We start from the raw sequence: 24,236 nt of genomic DNA on the forward strand, positions 1-24,236 counted from the left end.
TGAAACAGCAGATGAATCATTTTGTGTAAGTAATTAACCTACAATATGGTGGGGAACTTTGTCAAACGGCAGAGTTGCTGAGTTTCTTAGCTTGCATAGTAAGTCTTAACTCATTTAAAAAACAACCCTTCTAAAATTACATTGCAGTGCCGTGACCCGGATTCGAACCAGGGTTGCTGCGACCACAACGCAGAGTACTAACCACTATACGATCACTGCCGGCTACAAGAGTTGGCTTTGTAAAGCCTACATAGGCTGTGAAAGTGATGTGCACAAGCTGGCTAAACTCTTTTCATTTTGGTCTCGATAATGAATAAACTGAAGAAACAGTGGAGCTTTACACAGTCGGTAGGTTTTTTCTCATTCAAAAAGTGCCCTTTTTCCGTGACATTGGAATATCTCAATTGCATCCTCCTCACGTCATCTCTAATTCTCTAAACCCATTGGTGAGAAAACCTGAGTGCCCTCCCCTCTGACCTTCTCCACCAATGTGAACAATAAAAAGGTACTGCTGACATTTGAACTCAGGATCTCCTGTTTACTAGACAGGCACTTTAACCAACTAAGCCACAGCACCCATAAAAGTCATATATGTTGCAGATGTGAACACCCACACCTATTTGAATCAAACCAGTCTCATTAATTTAACCCACATCTCTGTCTAGCAAAATCACATCACAAAAGAGATGTCTTTTACTAATATTGGAAACGATACAGACACCTTCAATTGTCTAGCAACAGGGTTTCTTAAGCTACGTTTTGGGACGCAAAGTGGGCCTGAGCATGTGAGAGGCAGTGTTGCCAAATCCTCAGGAAGGAAAGTAGCTATTGCTGGTCCTAAAAGTAGCTAGAAGTCGCTAAATGACGTCATCACATAATTTTCATAATTGGCCAAGTGGATGTAATTGTGATTGACGCTGTAGGAGAGAGGAATAACGTCTCGGGAGAGACAAAAAGTGAGTAAAAAAACACCCTAAGTATGTTTAGAACTACAATTGAACTTTCTTCTGTCGATTCTTGTCTTTTTTCTGAATACCTCCTAAATATAGCGACAAAGTCGCTAAGTTGGCAACACTGGTGAGAGGTGGGTAGCGAGATATCAGTAATCAATGGTAATCACATACTATTTCTTCGTACTATTTTTCATTTGGGTCTCGAGATGAATAAACTCAAGAACCTCTGACATGAATTCTTAAACTATGATTTGGGACCCAAAGCGGTTATTAACATGTCATAGCTGGGTCGCGAGATATGAGTGAACATTCAGAATCATATACTATTTCTTCATAATGTTGGTCGTTCGAGGACACTGCATTTCTCATTTGGCTCTGGAGCTTAAAAATGGTAAAAACGTCTGAAACAGCAGATGAATCATTTTGTGTAAGTAATTAACCTACAATATGGTGGGGAACTTTGTCAAATGGCAGAGTTGCTGAGTTTCTTAGCTTGCATAGTAAGTCTTAACTCATTTAAAAAACAACCCTTCTAAAAGTACATTGCAGTGCCGTGACCCGGATTCGAACCAGGGTTGCTGTGACCACAACGCAGAGTACTAACCACTATACGATCACGGCCGGCTACAAGAGTTGGCTTTGTAAAGCCTACATAGGCTGTGAAAGTGATGTGCACAAGCTGGCTAAACTCTTTTAATTTTGGTCTCGATAATGAATAAACTGAAGAAACAGTGGAGCTTTACACAGTCGGTAGGTTTTTTCTCATTCAAAAAGTGCCCTTTTTCCGTGACATTGGAATATCTCAATTGCATCCTCCTCACGTCATCTCTAATTCTCTAAACCCATTGGTGAGAAAACCTGAGTGCCCTCCCCTCTGACCTTCTCCACCAATGTGAACAATAAAAAGGTACTGCTGAGATTTGAACTCAGGATCTCCTGTTTACTAGACAGGCACTTTAACCAACTAAGCCACAGCACCCATAAATGTCATATATGTTGCAGATGTGAACACCCACACCTATTTGAATCAAACCAGTCTCATTAATTTAACCCACATCTCTGTCTAGCAAAATCACATCACAAAAGAGATGTCTTTTACTAATATTGGAAACGATACAGACACCTTCAATTGTCTAGCAACAGGGTTTCTTAAGCTACGTTTTGGGACGCAAAGTGGGCCTGAGCATGTGAGAGGCAGTGTTGCCAAATCCTCAGGAAGGAAAGTAGCTATTGCTGGTCCTAAAAGTAGCTAGAAGTCGCTAAATGACGTCATCACATCATTTTCATAATTGGCCAAGTGGATGTAATTGTGATTGACGCTGTAGGAGAGAGGAATAACGTCTCGGGAGAGACAAAAAGTGAGTAAAAAACACCCTAAGTATGTTTAGAACTACAATTGAACTTTCTTCTGTCGATTCTTGTCTTTTTTCTGAATACCTCCTAAATATAGCGACAAAGTCGCTAAGTTGGCAACACTGGTGAGAGGTGGGTAGCGAGATATCAGTAATCAATGGTAATCACATACTATTTCTTCGTAACTATGATCATTCGAGGACAGTACATTTTTCATTTGGGTCTCGAGATGAATAAACTCAAGAACCTCTGACATGAATTCTTAAACTATGATTTGGGACCCAAAGCGGTTATTAACATGTCATAGGTGGGTCGCGAGATATGAGTGAACATTCAGAATCATATACTATTACTTCATAATGTTGGTCGTTCGAGGACACTGCATTTCTCATTTGGCTCTGGAGCTTAAAAATTGTAAAAACGTCTGAAACAGCCGATGAATCATTTCGTGTAAGTAATTAACCTACAATATGGTGGGGAACTTTGTCAAACGGCAGAGTTGCTGAGTTTCTTAGCTTGCATAGTAAGTCTTAACTCATTCAAAAAACAACCCTTCTAAAATTACATTGCAGTGCTGTGACCCGGATTCGAACCGGGGTTGCTGCGACCACAACGCAGAGTACTAACCACTATACGATCACGGCCGGCTACAAGAGTTGGCTTTGTAAAGCCTACATAGGCTGTGAAAGTGATGTGCACAAGCTGGCTAAACTCTTTTCATTTTGGTCTCGATAATGAATAAACTGAAGAAACAGTGGAGCTTTACACAGTCGGTAGGTTTTTTCTCATTCAAAAAGTGCCCTTTTTCCGTAACATTGGAATATCTCAATTGCATCCTCCTCACGTCATCTCTAATTCTCTAAACCCATTGGTGAGAAAACCTGAGTGCCCTCCCCTCTGACCTTCTCCACCAATGTGAACAATAAAAAGGTACTGCTGAGATTTGAACTCAGGATCTCCTGTTTACTAGACAGGCACTTTAACCAACTAAGCCACAGCACCCATAAATGTCATATATGTTGCAGATGTGAACACCCACACCTATTTGAATCAAACCAGTCTCATTAATTTAACCCACATCTCTGTCTAGCAAAATCACATCACAAAAGAGATGTCTTTTACTAATATTGGAAACGATACAGACACCTTCAATTGTCTAGCAACAGGGTTTCTTAAGCTACGTTTTGGGACGCAAAGTGGGCCTGAGCATGTGAGAGGCAGTGTTGCCAAATCCTCAGGAAGGAAAGTAGCTATTGCTGGTCCTAAAAGTAGCTAGAAGTCGCTAAATGACGTCATCACATCATTTTCATAATTGGCCAAGTGGATGTAATTGTGATTGACGCTGTAGGAGAGAGGAATAACGTCTCGGGAGAGACAAAAAGTGAGTAAAAAACACCCTAAGTATGTTTAGAACTACAATTGAACTTTCTTCTGTCGATTCTTGTCTTTTTTCTGAATACCTCCTAAATATAGCGACAAAGTCGCTAAGTTGGCAACACTGGTGAGAGGTGGGTAGCGAGATATCAGTAATCAATGGTAATCACATACTATTTCTTCGTAACTATGATCATTCGAGGACAGTACATTTTTCATTTGGGTCTCGAGATGAATAAACTCAAGAACCTCTGACATGAATTCTTAAACTATGATTTGGGACCCAAAGCGGTTATTAACATGTCATAGGTGGGTCGCGAGATATGAGTGAACATTCAGAATCATATACTATTACTTCATAATGTTGGTCGTTCGAGGACACTGCATTTCTCATTTGGCTCTGGAGCTTAAAAATTGTAAAAACGTCTGAAACAGCCGATGAATCATTTCGTGTAAGTAATTAACCTACAATATGGTGGGGAACTTTGTCAAACGGCAGAGTTGCTGAGTTTCTTAGCTTGCATAGTAAGTCTTAACTCATTCAAAAAACAACCCTTCTAAAATTACATTGCAGTGCTGTGACCCGGATTCGAACCGGGGTTGCTGCGACCACAACGCAGAGTACTAACCACTATACGATCACGGCCGGCTACAAGAGTTGGCTTTGTAAAGCCTACATAGGCTGTGAAAGTGATGTGCACAAGCTGGCTAAACTCTTTTCATTTTGGTCTCGATAATGAATAAACTGAAGAAACAGTGGAGCTTTACACAGTCGGTAGGTTTTTTCTCATTCAAAAAGTGCCCTTTTTCCGTAACATTGGAATATCTCAATTGCATCCTCCTCACGTCATCTCTAATTCTCTAAACCCATTGGTGAGAAAACCTGAGTGCCCTCCCCTCTGACCTTCTCCACCAATGTGAACAATAAAAAGGTCCTGCTGAGATTTGAACTCAGGATCTCCTGTTTACTAGACAGGCACTTTAACCAACTAAGCCACAGCACCCATTAAAGTCATATATGTTGCAGATGTGAACACCCACACCTATTTGAATCAAACCAGTCTCATTAATTTAACCCACATCTCTGTCTAGCAAAATCACATCACAAAGGAGATGTATTTTACTAATATTGGAAACGATACAGACACCTTCAATTGTCTAGCAACAGGGTTTCTTAAGCTACGTTTTGGGACGCAAAGTGGGCCTGAGCATGTGAGAGGCAGTGTTGCCAAATCCTCAGGAAGGAAAGTAGCTATTGCTGGTCCTAAAAGTAGCTAGAAGTCGCTAAATGACGTCATCACATAATTTTCATAATTGGCCAAGTGGATGTAATTGTGATTGACGCTGTAGGAGAGAGGAATAACGTCTCGGGAGAGACAAAAAGTGAGTAAAAAACACCCTAAGTATGTTTAGAACTACAATTGAACTTTCTTCTGTCGATTCTTGTCTTTTTTCTGAATACTCACTAAATATAGCGACAAAGTCGCTAAGTTGGCAACACTGGTGAGAGGTGGGTAGCGAGATATCAGTAATCAATGGTAATCACATACTATTTCTTCGTAACTATGATCATTCGAGGACAGTACATTTTTCATTTGGGTCTCGAGATGAATAAACTCAAGAACCTCTGACATGAATTCTTAAACTATGATTTGGGACCCAAAGCGGTTATTAACATGTCATAGGTGGGTCGCGAGATATGAGTGAACATTCAGAATCATACACTATTTCTTCATAATGTTGGTCGTTCGAGGACACTGCATTTCTCATTTGGCTCTCGAGCTTAAAAATGGTAAAAACGTCTGAAACAGCAGATGAATCATTTTGTGTAAGTAATTAACCTACAATATGGTGGGGAACTTTGTCAAACGGCAGAGTTGCTGAGTTTCTTAGCTTGCATAGTAAGTCTTAACTCATTCAAAAAACAACCCTTCTAAAATTACATTGCAGTGCCGTGACCCGGATTCGAACCGGGTTTGCTGCTACCACAACGCAGAGTACTAACCACTATACGATCACGGCCGGCTACAAGAGTTGGCTTTGTAAAGCCTACATAGGCTGTGAAAGTGATGTGCACAAGCTGGCTAAACTCTTTTCATTTTGGTCTCGATAATGAATAAACTGAAGAAACAGTGGAGCTTTACACAGTCGGTAGGTTTTTTCTCATTCAAAAAGTGCCCTTTTTCCGTGACATTGGAATATCTCAATTGCATCCTCCTCACGTCATCTCTAATTCTCTAAACCCATTGGTGAGAAAACCTGAGTGCCCTCCCCTCTGACCTTCTCCACCAATGTGAACAATAAAAAGGTACTGCTGAGATTTGAACTCAGGATCTCCTGTTTACTAGACAGGCACTTTAACCAACTAAGCCACAGCACCCATAAATGTCATATATGTTGCAGATGTGAACACCCACACCTATTTGAATCAAACCAGTCTCATTAATTTAACCCACATCTCTGTCTAGCAAAATCACATCACAAAAGAGATGTCTTTTACTAATATTGGAAACGATACAGACACCTTCAATTGTCTAGCAACAGGGTTTCTTAAGCTACGTTTTGGGACGCAAAGTGGGCCTGAGCATGTGAGAGGCAGTGTTGCCAAATCCTCAGGAAGGAAAGTAGCTATTGCTGGTCCTAAAAGTAGCTAGAAGTCGCTAAATGACGTCATCACATAATTTTCATAATTGGCCAAGTGGATGTAATTGTGATTGACGCTGTAGGAGAGAGGAATAACGTCTCGGGAGAGACAAAAAGTGAGTAAAAAACACCCTAAGTATGTTTAGAACTACAATTGAACTTTCTTCTGTCGATTCTTGTCTTTTTTCTGAATACCTCCTAAATATAGCGACAAAGTCGCTAAGTTGGCAACACTGGTGAGAGGTGGGTAGCGAGATATCAGTAATCAATGGTAATCACATACTATTTCTTCGTAACTATGATCATTCGAGGACAGTACATTTTTCATTTGGGTCTCGAGATGAATAAACTCAAGAACCTCTGACATGAATTCTTAAACTATGATTTGGGACCCAAAGCGGTTATTAACATGTCATAGGTGGGTCGCGAGATATGAGTGAACATTCAGAATCATATACTATTACTTCATAATGTTGGTCGTTCGAGGACACTGCATTTCTCATTTGGCTCTGGAGCTTAAAAATTGTAAAAACGTCTGAAACAGCAGATGAATCATTTTGTGTAAGTAATTAACCTACAATATGGTGGGGAACTTTGTCAAACGGCAGAGTTGCTGAGTTTCTTAGCTTGCATAGTAAGTCTTAACTCATTCAAAAAACAACCCTTCTAAAATTACATTGCAGTGCCGTGACCCGGATTCGAACCAGGGTTGCTGCGACCACAACGCAGAGTACTAACCACTATACGATCACGGCCGGCTACAAGAGCTGGCTTTGTAAAGCCTACATAGGCTGTGAAAGTGATGTGCACAAGCTGGCTAAACTCTTTTCATTTTGGTCTCGATAATGAATAAACTGAAGAAACAGTGGAGCTTTACACAGTCGGTAGGTTTTTTCTCATTCAAAAAGTGCCCTTTTTCCGTGACATTGGAATATCTCAATTGCATCCTCCTCACGTCATCTCTAATTCTCTAAACCCATTGGTGAGAAAACCTGAGTGCCCTCCCCTCTGACCTTCTCCACCAATGTGAACAATAAAAAGGCACTGCTGAGATTTGAACTCAGGATCTCCTGTTTACTAGACAGGCACTTTAACCAACTAAGCCACAGCACCCATAAAAGTCAAATATGTTGCAGATGTGAACACCCACACCTATTTGAATCAAACCAGTCTCATTAATTTAACCCACATCTCTGTCTAGCAAAATCACATCACAAAAGAGATGTCTTTTACTAATATTGGAAACGATACAGACACCTTCAATTGTCTAGCAACAGGGTTTCTTAAGCTACGTTTTGGGACGCAAAGTGGGCCTGAGCATGTGAGAGGCAGTGTTGCCAAATCCTCAGGAAGGAAAGTAGCTATTGCTGGTCCTAAAAGTAGCTAGAAGTCGCTAAATGACGTCATCACATAATTTTCATAATTGGCCAAGTGGATGTAATTGTGATTGACGCTGTAGGAGAGAGGAATAACGTCTCGGGAGAGACAAAAAGTGAGTAAAAAACACCCTAAGTATGTTTAGAACTACAATTGAACTTTCTTCTGTCGATTCTTGTCTTTTTTCTGAATACCTCCTAAATATAGCGACAAAGTCGCTAAGTTGGCAACACTGGTGAGAGGTGGGTAGCGAGATATCAGTAATCAATGGTAATCACATACTATTTCTTCGTAACTATGATCATTCGAGGACAGTACATTTTTCATTTGGGTCTCGAGATGAATAAACTCAAGAACCTCTGACATGAATTCTTAAACTATGATTTGGGACCCAAAGCGGTTATTAACATGTCATAGGTGGGTCGCGAGATATGAGTGAACATTCAGAATCATATACTATTTCTTCATAATGTTGGTCGTTCGAGGACACTGCATTTCTCATTTGGCTCTGGAGCTTAAAAATGGTAAAAACGTCTGAAACAGCAGATGAATCATTTCGTGTAAGTAATTAACCTACAATATGGTGGGGAACTTTGTCAAACGGCAGAGTTGCTGAGTTTCTTAGCTTGCATAGTAAGTCTTAACTCATTCAAAAAACAACCCTTCTAAAATTTCATTGCAGTGCCGTGACCCGGATTCGAACCGGGGTTGCTGCGACCACAACGCAGAGTACTAACCACTATACGATCACGGCCGGCTACAAGAGCTGGCTTTGTAAAGCCTACATAGGCTGTGAAAGTGATGTGCACAAGCTGGCTAAACTCTTTTAATTTTGGTCTCGATAATGAATAAACTGAAGAAACAGTGGAGCTTTACACAGTCGGTAGGTTTTTTCTCATTCAAAAAGTGCCCTTTTTCCGTGACATTGGAATATCTCAATTGCATCCTCCTCACGTCATCTCTAATTCTCTAAACCCATTGGTGAGGAAACTTGAGTGCCCTCCCCTCTGACCTTCTCCACCAATGTGAACAATAAAATGGTACTGCTGAGATTTGAACTCAGGATCTCCTGTTTACTAGACAGGCACTTTAACCAACTAAGCCACAGCACCCATAAAAGTCATATATGTTGCAGATGTGAACACCCACACCTATTTGAATCAAACCAGTCTCATTAATTTAACCCACATCTCTGTCTAGCAAAATCACATCACAAAAGAGATGTCTTTTACTAATATTGGAAACGATACAGACACATTCAATTGTCTAGCAACAGGGTTTCTTAAGCTACGTTTTGGGACGCAAAGTGGGCCTGAGCATGTGAGAGGCAGTGTTGCCAAATCCTCAGGAAGGAAAGTAGCTATTGCTGGTCCTAAAAGTAGCTAGAAGTCGCTAAATGACGTCATCACATAATTTTCATAATTGGCCAAGTGGATGTAATTGTGATTGACGCTGTAGGAGAGAGGAATAACGTCTCGGGAGAGACAAAAAGTGAGTAAAAAACACCCTAAGTATGTTTAGAACTACAATTGAACTTTCTTCTGTCGATTCTTGTCTTTTTTCTGAATACCTCCTAAATATAGCGACAAAGTCGCTAAGTTGGCAACACTGGTGAGAGGTGGGTAGCGAGATATCAGTAATCAATGGTAATCACATACTATTTCTTCGTAACTATGATCATTCGAGGACAGTACATTTTTCATTTGGGTCTCGAGATGAATAAACTCAAGAACCTCTGACATGAATTCTTAAACTATGATTTGGGACCCAAAGCGGTTATTAACATGTCATAGGTGGGTCGCGAGATATGAGTGAACATTCGGAATCATACACTATTTCTTCATAATGTTGGTCGTTCGAGGACACTGCATTTCTCATTTGGCTCTCGAGCTTAAAAATGGTAAAAACGTCTGAAACAGCAGATGAATCATTTTGTGTAAGTAATTAACCTACAATATGGTGGGGAACTTTGTCAAACGGCAGAGTTGCTGAGTTTCTTAGCTTGCATAGTAAGTCTTAACTCATTCAAAAAACAACCCTTCTAAAATTACATTGCAGTGCCGTGACCCGGATTCGAACCGGGGTTGCTGCGACCACAACGCAGAGTACTAACCACTATACGATCACGGCCGGCTACAAGAGCTGGCTTTGTAAAGCCTACATAGGCTGTGAAAGTGATGTGCACAAGCTGGCTAAACTCTTTTCATTTTGGTCTCGATAATGAATAAACTGAAGAAACAGTGGAGCTTTACACAGTCGGTAGGTTTTTTCTCATTCAAAAAGTGCCCTTTTTCCGTGACATTGGAATATCTCAATTGCATCCTCCTCACGTCATCTCTAATTCTCTAAACCCATTGGTGAGAAAACCTGAGTGCCCTCCCCTCTGACCTTCTCCACCAATGTGAACAATAAAAAGGCACTGCTGAGATTTGAACTCAGGATCTCCTGTTTACTAGACAGGCACTTTAACCAACTAAGCCACAGCACCCATAAAAGTCATATATGTTGCAGATGTGAACACCCACACCTATTTGAATCAAACCAGTCTCATTAATTTAACCCACATCTCTGTCTAGCAAAATCACATCACAAAAGAGATGTCTTTTACTAATATTGGAAACGATACAGACACCTTCAATTGTCTAGCAACAGGGTTTCTTAAGCTACGTTTTGGGACGCAAAGTGGGCCTGAGCATGTGAGAGGCAGTGTTGCCAAATCCTCAGGAAGGAAAGTAGCTATTGCTGGTCCTAAAAGTAGCTAGAAGTCGCTAAATGACGTCATCACATCATTTTCATAATTGGCCAAGTGGATGTAATTGTGATTGACGCTGTAGGAGAGAGGAATAACGTCTCGGGAGAGACAAAAAGTGAGTAAAAAACACCCTAAGTATGTTTAGAACTACAATTGAACTTTCTTCTGTCGATTCTTGTCTTTTTTCTGAATACCTCCTAAATATAGCGACAAAGTCGCTAAGTTGGCAACACTGGTGAGAGGTGGGTAGCGAGATATCAGTAATCAATGGTAATCACATACTATTTCTTCGTAACTATGATCATTCGAGGACAGTACATTTTTCATTTGGGTCTCGAGATGAATAAACTCAAGAACCTCTGACATGAATTCTTAAACTATGATTTGGGACCCAAAGCGGTTATTAACATGTCATAGGTGGGTCGCGAGATATGAGTGAACATTCGGAATCATACACTATTTCTTCATAATGTTGGTCGTTCGAGGACACTGCATTTCTCATTTGGCTCTCGAGCTTAAAAATGGTAAAAACGTCTGAAACAGCAGATGAATCATTTTGTGTAAGTAATTAACCTACAATATGGTGGGGAACTTTGTCAAACGGCAGAGTTGCTGAGTTTCTTAGCTTGCATAGTAAGTCTTAACTCATTCAAAAAACAACCCTTCTAAAATTACATTGCAGTGCCGTGACCCGGATTCGAACCGGGGTTGCTGCGACCACAACGCAGAGTACTAACCACTATACGATCACGGCCGGCTACAAGAGTTGGCTTTGTAAAGCCTACATAGGCTGTGAAAGTGATGTGCACAAGCTGGCTAAACTCTTTTCATTTTGGTCTCGATAATGAATAAACTGAAGAAACAGTGGAGCTTTACACAGTCGGTAGGTTTTTTCTCATTCAAAAAGTGCCCTTTTTCCGTGACATTGGAATATCTCAATTGCATCCTCCTCACGTCATCTCTAATTCTCTAAACCCATTGGTGAGAAAACCTGAGTGCCCTCCCCTCTGACCTTCTCCACCAATGTGAACAATAAAAAGGTACTGCTGAGATTTGAACTCAGGATCTCATGTTTACTAGACAGGGACTTTAACCAACTAAGCCACAGCACCCATAAAAGTCATATATGTTGCAGATGTGAACACCCACACCTATTTGAATCAAACCAGTCTCATTAATTTAACCCACATCTCTGTCTAGCAAAATCACATCACAAAAGAGATGTCTTTTACTAATATTGGAAACGATACAGACACCTTCAATTGTCTAGCAACAGGGTTTCTTAAGCTACGTTTTGGGACGCAAAGTGGGCCTGAGCATGTGAGAGGCAGTGTTGCCAAATCCTCAGGAAGGAAAGTAGCTATTGCTGGTCCTAAAAGTAGCTAGAAGTCGCTAAATGACGTCATCACATAATTTTCATAATTGGCCAAGTGGATGTAATTGTGATTGACGCTGTAGGAGAGAGGAATAACGTCTCGGGAGAGACAAAAAGTGAGTAAAAAACACCCTAAGTATGTTTAGAACTACAATTGAACTTTCTTCTGTCGATTCTTGTCTTTTTTCTGAATACCTCCTAAATATAGCGACAAAGTCGCTAAGTTGGCAACACTGGTGAGAGGTGGGTAGCGAGATATCAGTAATCAATGGTAATCACATACTATTTCTTCGTAACTATGATCATTCGAGGACAGTACATTTTTCATTTGGGTCTCGAGATGAATAAACTCAAGAACCTCTGACATGAATTCTTAAACTATGATTTGGGACCCAAAGCGGTTATTAACATGTCATAGGTGGGTCGCGAGATATGAGTGAACATTCGGAATCATACACTATTTCTTCATAATGTTGGTCGTTCGAGGACACTGCATTTCTCATTTGGCTCTCGAGCTTAAAAATGGTAAAAACGTCTGAAACAGCAGATGAATCATTTTGTGTAAGTAATTAACCTACAATATGGTGGGGAACTTTGTCAAACGGCAGAGTTGCTGAGTTTCTTAGCTTGCATAGTAAGTCTTAACTCATTCAAAAAACAACCCTTCTAAAATTACATTGCAGTGCCGTGACCCGGATTCGAACCGGGGTTGCTGCGACCACAACGCAGAGTACTAACCACTATACGATCACGGCCGGCTACAAGAGCTGGCTTTGTAAAGCCTACATAGGCTGTGAAAGTGATGTGCACAAGCTGGCTAAACTCTTTTCATTTTGGTCTCGATAATGAATAAACTGAAGAAACAGTGGAGCTTTACACAGTCGGTAGGTTTTTTCTCATTCAAAAAGTGCCCTTTTTCCGTGACATTGGAATATCTCAATTGCATCCTCCTCACGTCATCTCTAATTCTCTAAACCCATTGGTGAGAAAACCTGAGTGCCCTCCCCTCTGACCTTCTCCACCAATGTGAACAATAAAAAGGCACTGCTGAGATTTGAACTCAGGATCTCCTGTTTACTAGACAGGCACTTTAACCAACTAAGCCACAGCACCCATAAAAGTCATATATGTTGCAGATGTGAACACCCACACCTATTTGAATCAAACCAGTCTCATTAATTTAACCCACATCTCTGTCTAGCAAAATCACATCACAAAAGAGATGTCTTTTACTAATATTGGAAACGATACAGACACCTTCAATTGTCTAGCAACAGGGTTTCTTAAGCTACGTTTTGGGACGCAAAGTGGGCCTGAGCATGTGAGAGGCAGTGTTGCCAAATCCTCAGGAAGGAAAGTAGCTATTGCTGGTCCTAAAAGTAGCTAGAAGTCGCTAAATGACGTCATCACATCATTTTCATAATTGGCCAAGTGGATGTAATTGTGATTGACGCTGTAGGAGAGAGGAATAACGTCTCGGGAGAGACAAAAAGTGAGTAAAAAACACCCTAAGTATGTTTAGAACTACAATTGAACTTTCTTCTGTCGATTCTTGTCTTTTTTCTGAATACCTCCTAAATATAGCGACAAAGTCGCTAAGTTGGCAACACTGGTGAGAGGTGGGTAGCGAGATATCAGTAATCAATGGTAATCACATACTATTTCTTCGTAACTATGATCATTCGAGGACAGTACATTTTTCATTTGGGTCTCGAGATGAATAAACTCAAGAACCTCTGACATGAATTCTTAAACTATGATTTGGGACCCAAAGCGGTTATTAACATGTCATAGGTGGGTCGCGAGATATGAGTGAACATTCGGAATCATACACTATTTCTTCATAATGTTGGTCGTTCGAGGACACTGCATTTCTCATTTGGCTCTCGAGCTTAAAAATGGTAAAAACGTCTGAAACAGCAGATGAATCATTTTGTGTAAGTAATTAACCTACAATATGGTGGGGAACTTTGTCAAACGGCAGAGTTGCTGAGTTTCTTAGCTTGCATAGTAAGTCTTAACTCATTCAAAAAACAACCCTTCTAAAATTACATTGCAGTGCCGTGACCCGGATTCGAACCGGGGTTGCTGCGACCACAACGCAGAGTACTAACCACTATACGATCACGGCCGGCTACAAGAGTTGGCTTTGTAAAGCCTACATAGGCTGTGAAAGTGATGTGCACAAGCTGGCTAAACTCTTTTCATTTTGGTCTCGATAATGAATAAACTGAAGAAACAGTGGAGCTTTACACAGTCGGTAGGTTTTTTCTCATTCAAAAAGTGCCCTTTTTCCGTGACATTGGAATATCTCAATTGCATCCTCCTCACGTCATCTCTAATTCTCTAAACCCATTGGTGAGAAAACCTGAGTGCCCTCCCCTCTGACCTTCTCCACCAATGTGAACAATAAAAAGGTACTGCTGAGATTTGAACTCAGGATCTCCTGTTTACTAGACAGGGACTTTAACCAACTAAGCCACAGCACCCATAAAAGTCATATATGTTGCAGATGTGAACACCCACACCTATTTGAATCAAACCAGTCTCATTAATTTAACCCACATCTCTGTCTAGCAAAATCACATCACAAAAGAGATGTCTTTTACTAATATTGGAAACGATACAGACACCTTCAATTGTCTAGCAACAGGGTTTCTTAAGCTACGTTTTGGGACGCAAAGTGGGCCTGAGCATGTGAGAGGCAGTGTTGCCAAATCCTCAGGAAGGAAAGTAGCTATTGCTGGTCCTAAAAGTAGCTAGAAGTCGCTAAATGACGTCATCACATAATTTTCATAATTGGCCAAGTGGATGTAATTGTGATTGACGCTGTAGGAGAGAGGAATAACGTCTCGGGAGAGACAAAAAGTGAGTAAAAAACACCCTAAGTATGTTTAGAACTACAATTGAACTTTCTTCTGTCGATTCTTGTCTTTTTTCTGAATACCTCCTAAATATAGCGACAAAGTCGCTAAGTTGGCAACACTGGTGAGAGGTGGGTAGCGAGATATCAGTAATCAATGGTAATCACATACTATTTCTTCGTAACTATGATCATTCGAGGACAGTACATTTTTCATTTGGGTCTCGAGATGAATAAACTCAAGAACCTCTGACATGAATTCTTAAACTATGATTTGGGACCCAAAGCGGTTATTAACATGTCATAGGTGGGTCGCGAGATATGAGTGAACATTCGGAATCATACACTATTTCTTCATAATGTTGGTCGTTCGAGGACACTGCATTTCTCATTTGGCTCTGGAGCTTAAAAATGGTAAAAACGTCTGAAACAGCAGATGAATCATTTTGTGTAAGTAATTAACCTACAATATGGTGGGGAACTTTGTCAAACGGCAGAGTTGCTGAGTTTCTTAGCTTGCATAGTAAGTCTTAACTCATTCAAAAAACAACCCTTCTAAAATTACATTGCCGTGACCCGGATTCAAACCGGGGTTGCTGCGACCACAACGCAGAGTACTAACCACTATACGATCACGGCCGGCTACAAGAGTTGGCTTTGTAAAGCCTACATAGGCTGTGAAAGTGATGTGCACAAGCTGGCTAAACTATTTTCATTTTGGTCTCGATAATGAATAAACTGAAGAAACAGTGGAGCTTTACACAGTCGGTAGGTTTTTTCTCATTCAAAAAGTGCCCTTTTTCCGTGACATTGGAATATCTCAATTGCATCCTCCTCACGTCATCTCTAATTCTCTAAACCCATTGGTGAGGAAACCTGAGTGCCCTCCCCTCTGACCTTCTCCACCAATGTGAACAATAAAAAGGTACTGCTGAGATTTGAACTCAGGATCTCCTGTTTACTAGACAGGGACTTTAACCAACTAAGCCACAGCACCCATAAAAGTCATATATGTTGCAGATGTGAACACCCACACCTATTTGAATCAAACCAGTCTCATTAATTTAACCCACATCTCTGTCTAGCAAAATCACATCACAAAAGAGATGTCTTTTACTAATATTGGAAACGATACAGACACCTTCAATTGTCTAGCAACAGGGTTTCTTAAGCTACGTTTTGGGACGCAAAGTGGGCCTGAGCATGTGAGAGGCAGTGTTGCCAAATCCTCAGGAAGGAAAGTAGCTATTGCTGGTCCTAAAAGTAGCTAGAAGTCGCTAAATGACGTCATCACATAATTTTCATAATTGGCCAAGTGGATGTAATTGTGATTGACGCTGTAGGAGAGAGGAATAACGTCTCGGGAGAGACAAAAAGTGAGTAAAAAACACCCTAAGTATGTTTAGAACTACAATTGAACTTTCTTCTGTCGATTCTTGTCTTTTTTCTGAATACCTCCTAAATATAGCGACAAAGTCGCTAAGTTGGCAACACTGGTGAGAGGTGGGTAGCGAGATATCAGTAATCAATGGTAATCACATACTATTTCTTCGTAACTATGATCATTCGAGGACAGTACATTTTTCATTTGGGTCTCGAGATGAATAAACTCAAGAACCTCTGACATGAATTCTTAAACTATGATTTGGGACCCAAAGCGGTTATTAACATGTCATAGGTGGGTCGCGAGATATGAGTGAACATTCGGAATCATACACTATTTCTTCATAATGTTGGTCGTTCGAGGACACTGCATTTCTCATTTGGCTCTCGAGCTTAAAAATGGTAAAAACGTCTGAAACAGCAGATGAATCATTTCGTGTAAGTAATTAACCTACAATATGGTGGGGAACTTTGTCAAACGGCAGAGTTGCTGAGTTTCTTAGCTTGCATAGTAAGTCTTAACTCATTCAAAAAACAACCCTTCTAAAATTACATTGCAGTGCCGTGACCCGGATTCGAACCGGGGTTGCTGCGACCACAACGCAGAGTACTAACCACTATACGATCACGGCCGGCTACAAGAGTTGGCTTTGTAAAGCCTACATAGGCTGTGAAAGTGATGTGCACAAGCTGGCTAAACTCTTTTCATTTTGGTCTCGATAATGAATAAACTGAAGAAACAGTGGAGCTTTACACAGTCGGTAGGTTTTTTCTCATTCAAAAAGTGCCCTTTTTCCGTGACATTGGAATATCTCAATTGCATCCTCCTCACGTCATCTCTAATTCTCTAAACCCATTGGTGAGAAAACCTGAGTGCCCTCCCCTCTGACCTTCTCCACCAATGTGAACAATAAAAAGGTACTGCTGAGATTTGAACTCAGGATCTCCTGTTTACTAGACAGGGACTTTAACCAACTAAGCCACAGCACCCATAAAAGTCATATATGTTGCAGATGTGAACACCCACACCTATTTGAATCAAACCAGTCTCATTAATTTAACCCACATCTCTGTCTAGCAAAATCACATCACAAAAGAGATGTCTTTTACTAATATTGGAAACGATACAGACACCTTCAATTGTCTAGCAACAGGGTTTCTTAAGCTACGTTTTGGGACGCAAAGTGGGCCTGAGCATGTGAGAGGCAGTGTTGCCAAATCCTCAGGAAGGAAAGTAGCTATTGCTGGTCCTAAAAGTAGCTAGAAGTCGCTAAATGACGTCATCACATAATTTTCATAATTGGCCAAGTGGATGTAATTGTGATTGACGCTGTAGGAGAGAGGAATAACGTCTCGGGAGAGACAAAAAGTGAGTAAAAAACACCCTAAGTATGTTTAGAACTACAATTGAACTTTCCTCTGTCGATTCTTGTCTTTTTTCTGAATACCTCCTAAATATAGCGACAAAGTCGCTAAGTTGGCAACACTGGTGAGAGGTGGGTAGCGAGATATCAGTAATCAATGGTAATCACATACTATTTCTTCGTAACTATGATCATTCGAGGACAGTACATTTTTCATTTGGGTCTCGAGATGAATAAACTCAAGAACCTCTGACATGAATTCTTAAACTATGATTTGGGACCCAAAGCGGTTATTAACATGTCATAGGTGGGTCGCGAGATATGAGTGAACATTCAGAATCATATACTATTTCTTCATAATGTTGGTCGTTCGAGGACACTGCATTTCTCATTTGGCTCTGGAGCTTAAAAATGGTAAAAACGTCTGAAACAGCAGATGAATCATTTCGTGTAAGTAATTAACCTACAATATGGTGGGGAACTTTGTCAAACGGCAGAGTTGCTGAGTTTCTTAGCTTGCATAGTAAGTCTTAACTCATTCAAAAAACAACCCTTCTAAAATTACATTGCAGTGCCGTGACCCGGATTCGAACCGGGGTTGCTGCGACCACAACGCAGAGTACTAACCACTATACGATCACGGCCGGCTACAAGAGCTGGCTTTGTAAAGCCTACATAGGCTGTGAAAGTGATGTGCACAAGCTGGCTAAACTCTTTTAATTTTGGTCTCGATAATGAATAAACTGAAGAAACAGTGGAGCTTTACACAGTCGGTAGGTTTTTTCTCATTCAAAAAGTGCCCTTTTTCCGTGACATTGGAATATCTCAATTGCATCCTCCTCACGTCATCTCTAATTCTCTAAACCCATTGGTGAGGAAACTTGAGTGCCCTCCCCTCTGACCTTCTCCACCAATGTGAACAATAAAAAGGTACTACTGAGATTTGAACTCAGGATCTCCTGTTTACTAGACAGGCACTTTAACCAACTAAGCCACAGCACCCATAAAAGTCATATATGTTGCAGATGTGAACACCCACACCTATTTGAATCAAACCAGTCTCATTAATTTAACCCACATCTCTGTCTAGCAAAATCACATCACAAAAGAGATGTATTTTACTAATATTGGAAACGATACAGACACCTTCAATTGTCTAGCAACAGGGTTTCTTAAGCTACGTTTTGGGACGCAAAGTGGGCCTGAGCATGTGAGAGGCAGTGTTGCCAAATCCTCAGGAAGGAAAGTAGCTATTGCTGGTCCTAAAAGTAGCTAGAAGTCGCTAAATGACGTCATCACATAATTTTCATAATTGGCCAAGTGGATGTAATTGTGATTGACGCTGTAGGAGAGAGGAATGACGTCTCGGGAGAGACAAAAAGTGAGTAAAAAACACCCTAAGTATGTTTAGAACTACAATTGAACTTTCCTCTGTCGATTCTTGTCTTTTTTCTGAATACCTCCTAAATATAGCGACAAAGTCGCTAAGTTGGCAACACTGGTGAGAGGTGGGTAGCGAGATATCAGTAATCAATGGTAATCACATACTATTTCTTCGTAACTATGATCATTCGAGGACAGTACATTTTTCATTTGGGTCTCGAGATGAATAAACTCAAGAACCTCTGACATGAATTCTTAAACTATGATTTGGGACCCAAAGCGGTTATTAACATGTCATAGGTGGGTCGCGAGATATGAGTGAACATTCAGAATCATATACTATTTCTTCATAATGTTGGTCGTTCGAGGACACTGCATTTCTCATTTGGCTCTGGAGCTTAAAAATGGTATAAACGTCTGAAACAGCAGATGAATCATTTCGTGTAAGTAATTAACCTACAATATGGTGGGGAACTTTGTCAAACGGCAGAGTTGCTGAGTTTCTTAGCTTGCATAGTAAGTCTTAACTCATTCAAAAAACAACCCTTCTAAAATTTCATTGCAGTGCCGTGACCAGGATTCGAACCGGGGTTGCTGCGACCACAACGCAGAGTACTAACCACTATACGATCACGGCCGGCTACAAGAGCTGGCTTTGTAAAGCCTACATAGGCTGTGAAAGTGATGTGCACAAGCTGGCTAAACTCTTTTAATTTTGGTCTCGATAATGAATAAACTGAAGAAACAGTGGAGCTTTACACAGTCGGTAGGTTTTTTCTCATTCAAAAAGTGCCCTTTTTCCGTGACATTGGAATATCTCAATTGCATCCTCCTCACGTCATCTCTAATTCTCTAAACCCATTGGTGAGGAAACTTGAGTGCCCTCCCCTCTGACCTTCTCCACCAATGTGAACAATAAAATGGTACTGCTGAGATTTGAACTCAGGATCTCCTGTTTACTAGACAGGCACTTTAACCAACTAAGCCACAGCACCCATAAAAGTCATATATGTTGCAGATGTGAACACCCACACCTATTTGAATCAAACCAGTCTCATTAATTTAACCCACATCTCTGTCTAGCAAAATCACATCACAAAAGAGATGTCTTTTACTAATATTGGAAACGATACAGACACATTCAATTGTCTAGCAACAGGGTTTCTTAAGCTACGTTTTGGGACGCAAAGTGGGCCTGAGCATGTGAGAGGCAGTGTTGCCAAATCCTCAGGAAGGAAAGTAGCTATTGCTGGTCCTAAAAGTAGCTAGAAGTCGCTAAATGACGTCATCACATAATTTTCATAATTGGCCAAGTGGATGTAATTGTGATTGACGCTGTAGGAGAGAGGAATAACGTCTCGGGAGAGACAAAAAGTGAGTAAAAAACACCCTAAGTATGTTTAGAACTACAATTGAACTTTCTTCTGTCGATTCTTGTCTTTTTTCTGAATACCTCCTAAATATAGCGACAAAGTCGCTAAGTTGGCAACACTGGTGAGAGGTGGGTAGCGAGATATCAGTAATCAATGGTAATCACATACTATTTCTTCGTAACTATGATCATTCGAGGACAGTACATTTTTCATTTGGGTCTCGAGATGAATAAACTCAAGAACCTCTGACATGAATTCTTAAACTATGATTTGGGACCCAAAGCGGTTATTAACATGTCATAGGTGGGTCGCGAGATATGAGTGAACATTCAGAATCATATACTATTTCTTCATAATGTTGGTCGTTCGAGGACACTGCATTTCTCATTTGGCTCTGGAGCTTAAAAATGGTAAAAACGTCTGAAACAGCAGATGAATCATTTCGTGTAAGTAATTAACCTACAATATGGTGGGGAACTTTGTCAAACGGCAGAGTTGCTGAGTTTCTTAGCTTGCATAGTAAGTCTTAACTCATTCAAAAAACAACCCTTCTAAAATTACATTGCAGTGCCGTGACCCGGATTCGAACCGGGGTTGCTGCGACCACAACGCAGAGTACTAACCACTATACGATCACGGCCGGCTACAAGAGCTGGCTTTGTAAAGCCTACATAGGCTGTGAAAGTGATGTGCACAAGCTGGCTAAACTCTTTTAATTTTGGTCTCGATAATGAATAAACTGAAGAAACAGTGGAGCTTTACACAGTCGGTAGGTTTTTTCTCATTCAAAAAGTGCCCTTTTTCCGTGACATTGGAATATCTCAATTGCATCCTCCTCACGTCATCTCTAATTCTCTAAACCCATTGGTGAGGAAACTTGAGTGCCCTCCCCTCTGACCTTCTCCACCAATGTGAACAATAAAAAGGTACTGCTGAGATTTGAACTCAGGATCTCCTGTTTACTAGACAGGCACTTTAACCAACTAAGCCACAGCACCCATGAAAGTCATATATGTTGCAGATGTGAACACCCACACCTATTTGAATCAAACCAGTCTCATTAATTTAACCCACATCTCTGTCTAGCAAAATCACATCACAAAAGAGATGTCTTTTACTAATATTGGAAACGATACAGACACATTCAATTGTCTAGCAACAGGGTTTCTTAAGCTACGTTTTGGGACGCAAAGTGGGCCTGAGCATGTGAGAGGCAGTGTTGCCAAATCCTCAGGAAGGAAAGTAGCTATTGCTGGTCCTAAAAGTAGCTAGAAGTCGCTAAATGACGTCATCACATAATTTTCATAATTGGCCAAGTGGATGTAATTGTGATTGACGCTGTAGGAGAGAGGAATAACGTCTCGGGAGAGACAAAAAGTGAGTAAAAAACACCCTAAGTATGTTTAGAACTACAATTGAACTTTCTTCTGTCGATTCTTGTCTTTTTTCTGAATACCTCCTAAATATAGCGACAAAGTCGCTAAGTTGGCAACACTGGTGAGAGGTGGGTAGCGAGATATCAGTAATCAATGGTAATCACATACTATTTCTTCGTAACTATGATCATTCGAGGACAGTACATTTTTCATTTGGGTCTCGAGATGAATAAACTCAAGAACCTCTGACATGAATTCTTAAACTATGATTTGGGACCCAAAGCGGTTATTAACATGTCATAGGTGGGTTGCGAGATATGAGTGAACATTCAGAATCATATACTATTTCTTCATAATGTTGGTCGTTCGAGGACACTGCATTTCTCATTTGGCTCTGGAGCTTAAAAATTGTAAAAACGTCTGAAACAGCAGATGAATCATTTCGTGTAAGTAATTAACCTACAATATGGTGGGGAACTTTGTCAAACGGCAGAGTTGCTGAGTTTCTTAGCTTGCATAGTAAGTCTTAACTCATTCAAAAAACAACCCTTCTAAAATTACATTGCAGTGCCGTGACCCGGATTCGAACCGGGGTTGCTGCGACCACAACGCAGAGTACTAACCACTATACGATCACGGCCGGCTACAAGAGTTGGCTTTGTAAAGCCTACATAGGCTGTGAAAGTGATGTGCACAAGCTGGCTAAACTCTTTTCATTTTGGTCTCGATAATGAATAAACTGAAGAAACAGTGGAGCTTTACACAGTCGGTAGGTTTTTTCTCATTCAAAAAGTGCCCTTTTTCCGTGACATTGGAATATCTCAATTGCATCCTCCTCACGTCATCTCTAATTCTCTAAACCCATTGGTGAGAAAACCTGAGTGCCCTCCCCTCTGATCTTCTCCACCAATGTGAACAATAAAAAGGTACTGCTGAGATTTGAACTCAGGATCTCCTGTTTACTAGACAGGGACTTTAACCAACTAAGCCACAGCACCCATAAAAGTCATATATGTTGCAGATGTGAACACCCACACCTATTTGAATCAAACCAGTCTCATTAATTTAACCCACATCTCTGTCTAGCAAAATCACATCACAAAAGAGATGTCTTTTACTAATATTGGAAACGATACAGACACCTTCAATTGTCTAGCAACAGGGTTTCTTAAGCTACGTTTTGGGACGCAAAGTGGGCCTGAGCATGTGAGAGGCAGTGTTGCCAAATCCTCAGGAAGGAAAGTAGCTATTGCTGGTCCTAAAAGTAGCTAGAAGTCGCTAAATGACGTCATCACATAATTTTCATAATTGGCCAAGTGGATGTAATTGTGATTGACGCTGTAGGAGAGAGGAATAACGTCTCGGGAGAGACAAAAAGTGAGTAAAAAAACACCCTAAGTATGTTTAGAACTACAATTGAACTTTCTTCTGTCGATTCTTGTCTTTTTTCTGAATACCTCCTAAATATAGCGACAAAGTCGCTAAGTTGGCAACACTGGTGAGAGGTGGGTAGCGAGATATCAGTAATCAATGGTAATCACATACTATTTCTTCGTAACTATGATCATTCGAGGACAGTACATTTTTCATTTGGGTCTCGAGATGAATAAACTCAAGAACCTCTGACATGAATTCTTAAACTATGATTTGGGACCCAAAGCGGTTATTAACATGTCATAGGTGGGTCGCGAGATATGAGTGAACATTCAGAATCATATACTATTTCTTCATAATGTTGGTCGTTCGAGGACACTGCATTTCTCATTTGGCTCTGGAGCTTAAAAATGGTAAAAACGTCTGAAACAGCAGATGAATCATTTCGTGTAAGTAATTAACCTACAATATGGTGGGGAACTTTGTCAAACGGCAGAGTTGCTGAGTTTCTTAGCTTGCCTTGTAAGTCTTAACTCATTCAAAAAACAACCCTTCTAAAATTTCATTGCAGTGCCGTGACCCGGATTCGAACCGGGGTTGCTGCGACCACAACGCAGAGTACTAACCACTATACGATCACGGCCAGCTACAAGAGCTGGCTTTGTAAAGCCTACATAGGCTGTGAAAGTGATGTGCACAAGCTGGCTAAACTCTTTTAATTTTGGTCTCGATAATGAATAAACTGAAGAAACAGTGGAGCTTTACACAGTCGGTAGGTTTTTTCTCATTCAAAAAGTGCCCTTTTTCCGTGACATTGGAATATCTCAATTGCATCCTCCTCACGTCATCTCTAATTCTCTAAACCCATTGGTGAGGAAACTTGAGTGCCCTCCCCTCTGACCTTCTCCACCAATGTGAACAATAAAAAGGTACTGCTGAGATTTGAACTCAGGATCTCCTGTTTACTAGACAGGCACTTTAACCAACTAAGCCACAGCACCCATAAAAGTCATATATGTTGCAGATGTGAACACCCACACCTATTTGAATCAAACCAGTCTCATTAATTTAACCCACATCTCTGTCTAGCAAAATCACATCACAAAAGAGATGTATTTTACTAATATTGGAAACGATACAGACACCTTCAATTGTCTAGCAACAGGGTTTCTTAAGCTACGTTTTGGGACGCAAAGTGGGCCTGAGCATGTGAGAGGCAGTGTTGCCAAATCCTCAGGAAGGAAAGTAGCTATTGCTGGTCCTAAAAGTAGCTAGAAGTCGCTAAATGACGTC

General features: G+C 40.6%; 17 non-coding genes across 17 annotated transcripts; all 17 read right to left on the minus strand.

Annotated features, from left to right (window-relative positions):
* Positions 1–1,858: 1,858 nt before the first annotated feature.
* Positions 1,859–1,932, minus strand: trnat-agu (transfer RNA threonine (anticodon AGU)). Its single transcript has one exon. It is a non-coding gene; the product is annotated as a tRNA-Thr (tRNA).
* A 1,302-nt stretch (positions 1,933–3,234) lies between these two features.
* Positions 3,235–3,308, minus strand: trnat-agu (transfer RNA threonine (anticodon AGU)). Its single transcript has one exon. It is a non-coding gene; the product is annotated as a tRNA-Thr (tRNA).
* Positions 3,309–5,986: 2,678 nt separating this feature from the next.
* On the minus strand, positions 5,987–6,060 carry trnat-agu (transfer RNA threonine (anticodon AGU)). The gene has a single exon. It is a non-coding gene; the product is annotated as a tRNA-Thr (tRNA).
* A 2,322-nt stretch (positions 6,061–8,382) lies between these two features.
* On the minus strand, positions 8,383–8,454 carry trnah-gug (transfer RNA histidin (anticodon GUG)). Its single transcript has one exon. It is a non-coding gene; the product is annotated as a tRNA-His (tRNA).
* Positions 8,455–8,738: 284 nt separating this feature from the next.
* On the minus strand, positions 8,739–8,812 carry trnat-agu (transfer RNA threonine (anticodon AGU)). Its single transcript has one exon. It is a non-coding gene; the product is annotated as a tRNA-Thr (tRNA).
* A 946-nt stretch (positions 8,813–9,758) lies between these two features.
* Positions 9,759–9,830, minus strand: trnah-gug (transfer RNA histidin (anticodon GUG)). The gene has a single exon. It is a non-coding gene; the product is annotated as a tRNA-His (tRNA).
* A 1,304-nt stretch (positions 9,831–11,134) lies between these two features.
* On the minus strand, positions 11,135–11,206 carry trnah-gug (transfer RNA histidin (anticodon GUG)). The gene has a single exon. It is a non-coding gene; the product is annotated as a tRNA-His (tRNA).
* Positions 11,207–12,510: 1,304 nt separating this feature from the next.
* Positions 12,511–12,582, minus strand: trnah-gug (transfer RNA histidin (anticodon GUG)). Its single transcript has one exon. It is a non-coding gene; the product is annotated as a tRNA-His (tRNA).
* Positions 12,583–13,886: 1,304 nt separating this feature from the next.
* On the minus strand, positions 13,887–13,958 carry trnah-gug (transfer RNA histidin (anticodon GUG)). Its single transcript has one exon. It is a non-coding gene; the product is annotated as a tRNA-His (tRNA).
* Positions 13,959–16,633: 2,675 nt separating this feature from the next.
* trnah-gug (transfer RNA histidin (anticodon GUG)) lies at positions 16,634–16,705 on the minus strand. The gene has a single exon. It is a non-coding gene; the product is annotated as a tRNA-His (tRNA).
* Positions 16,706–18,009: 1,304 nt separating this feature from the next.
* trnah-gug (transfer RNA histidin (anticodon GUG)) lies at positions 18,010–18,081 on the minus strand. The gene has a single exon. It is a non-coding gene; the product is annotated as a tRNA-His (tRNA).
* Positions 18,082–19,741: 1,660 nt separating this feature from the next.
* On the minus strand, positions 19,742–19,815 carry trnat-agu (transfer RNA threonine (anticodon AGU)). Its single transcript has one exon. It is a non-coding gene; the product is annotated as a tRNA-Thr (tRNA).
* A 946-nt stretch (positions 19,816–20,761) lies between these two features.
* On the minus strand, positions 20,762–20,833 carry trnah-gug (transfer RNA histidin (anticodon GUG)). Its single transcript has one exon. It is a non-coding gene; the product is annotated as a tRNA-His (tRNA).
* Positions 20,834–21,117: 284 nt separating this feature from the next.
* Positions 21,118–21,191, minus strand: trnat-agu (transfer RNA threonine (anticodon AGU)). Its single transcript has one exon. It is a non-coding gene; the product is annotated as a tRNA-Thr (tRNA).
* Positions 21,192–22,137: 946 nt separating this feature from the next.
* On the minus strand, positions 22,138–22,209 carry trnah-gug (transfer RNA histidin (anticodon GUG)). Its single transcript has one exon. It is a non-coding gene; the product is annotated as a tRNA-His (tRNA).
* A 1,305-nt stretch (positions 22,210–23,514) lies between these two features.
* On the minus strand, positions 23,515–23,586 carry trnah-gug (transfer RNA histidin (anticodon GUG)). The gene has a single exon. It is a non-coding gene; the product is annotated as a tRNA-His (tRNA).
* Positions 23,587–23,870: 284 nt separating this feature from the next.
* On the minus strand, positions 23,871–23,944 carry trnat-agu (transfer RNA threonine (anticodon AGU)). Its single transcript has one exon. It is a non-coding gene; the product is annotated as a tRNA-Thr (tRNA).
* Positions 23,945–24,236: the final 292 nt, after the last annotated feature.

Source organism: Oncorhynchus mykiss, chromosome 16, assembly GCF_057628025.1.
Source record: "Oncorhynchus mykiss isolate SJ-2025 chromosome 16, ASM5762802v1, whole genome shotgun sequence".
Lineage (NCBI taxonomy): Eukaryota > Metazoa > Chordata > Actinopteri > Salmoniformes > Salmonidae > Oncorhynchus > Oncorhynchus mykiss.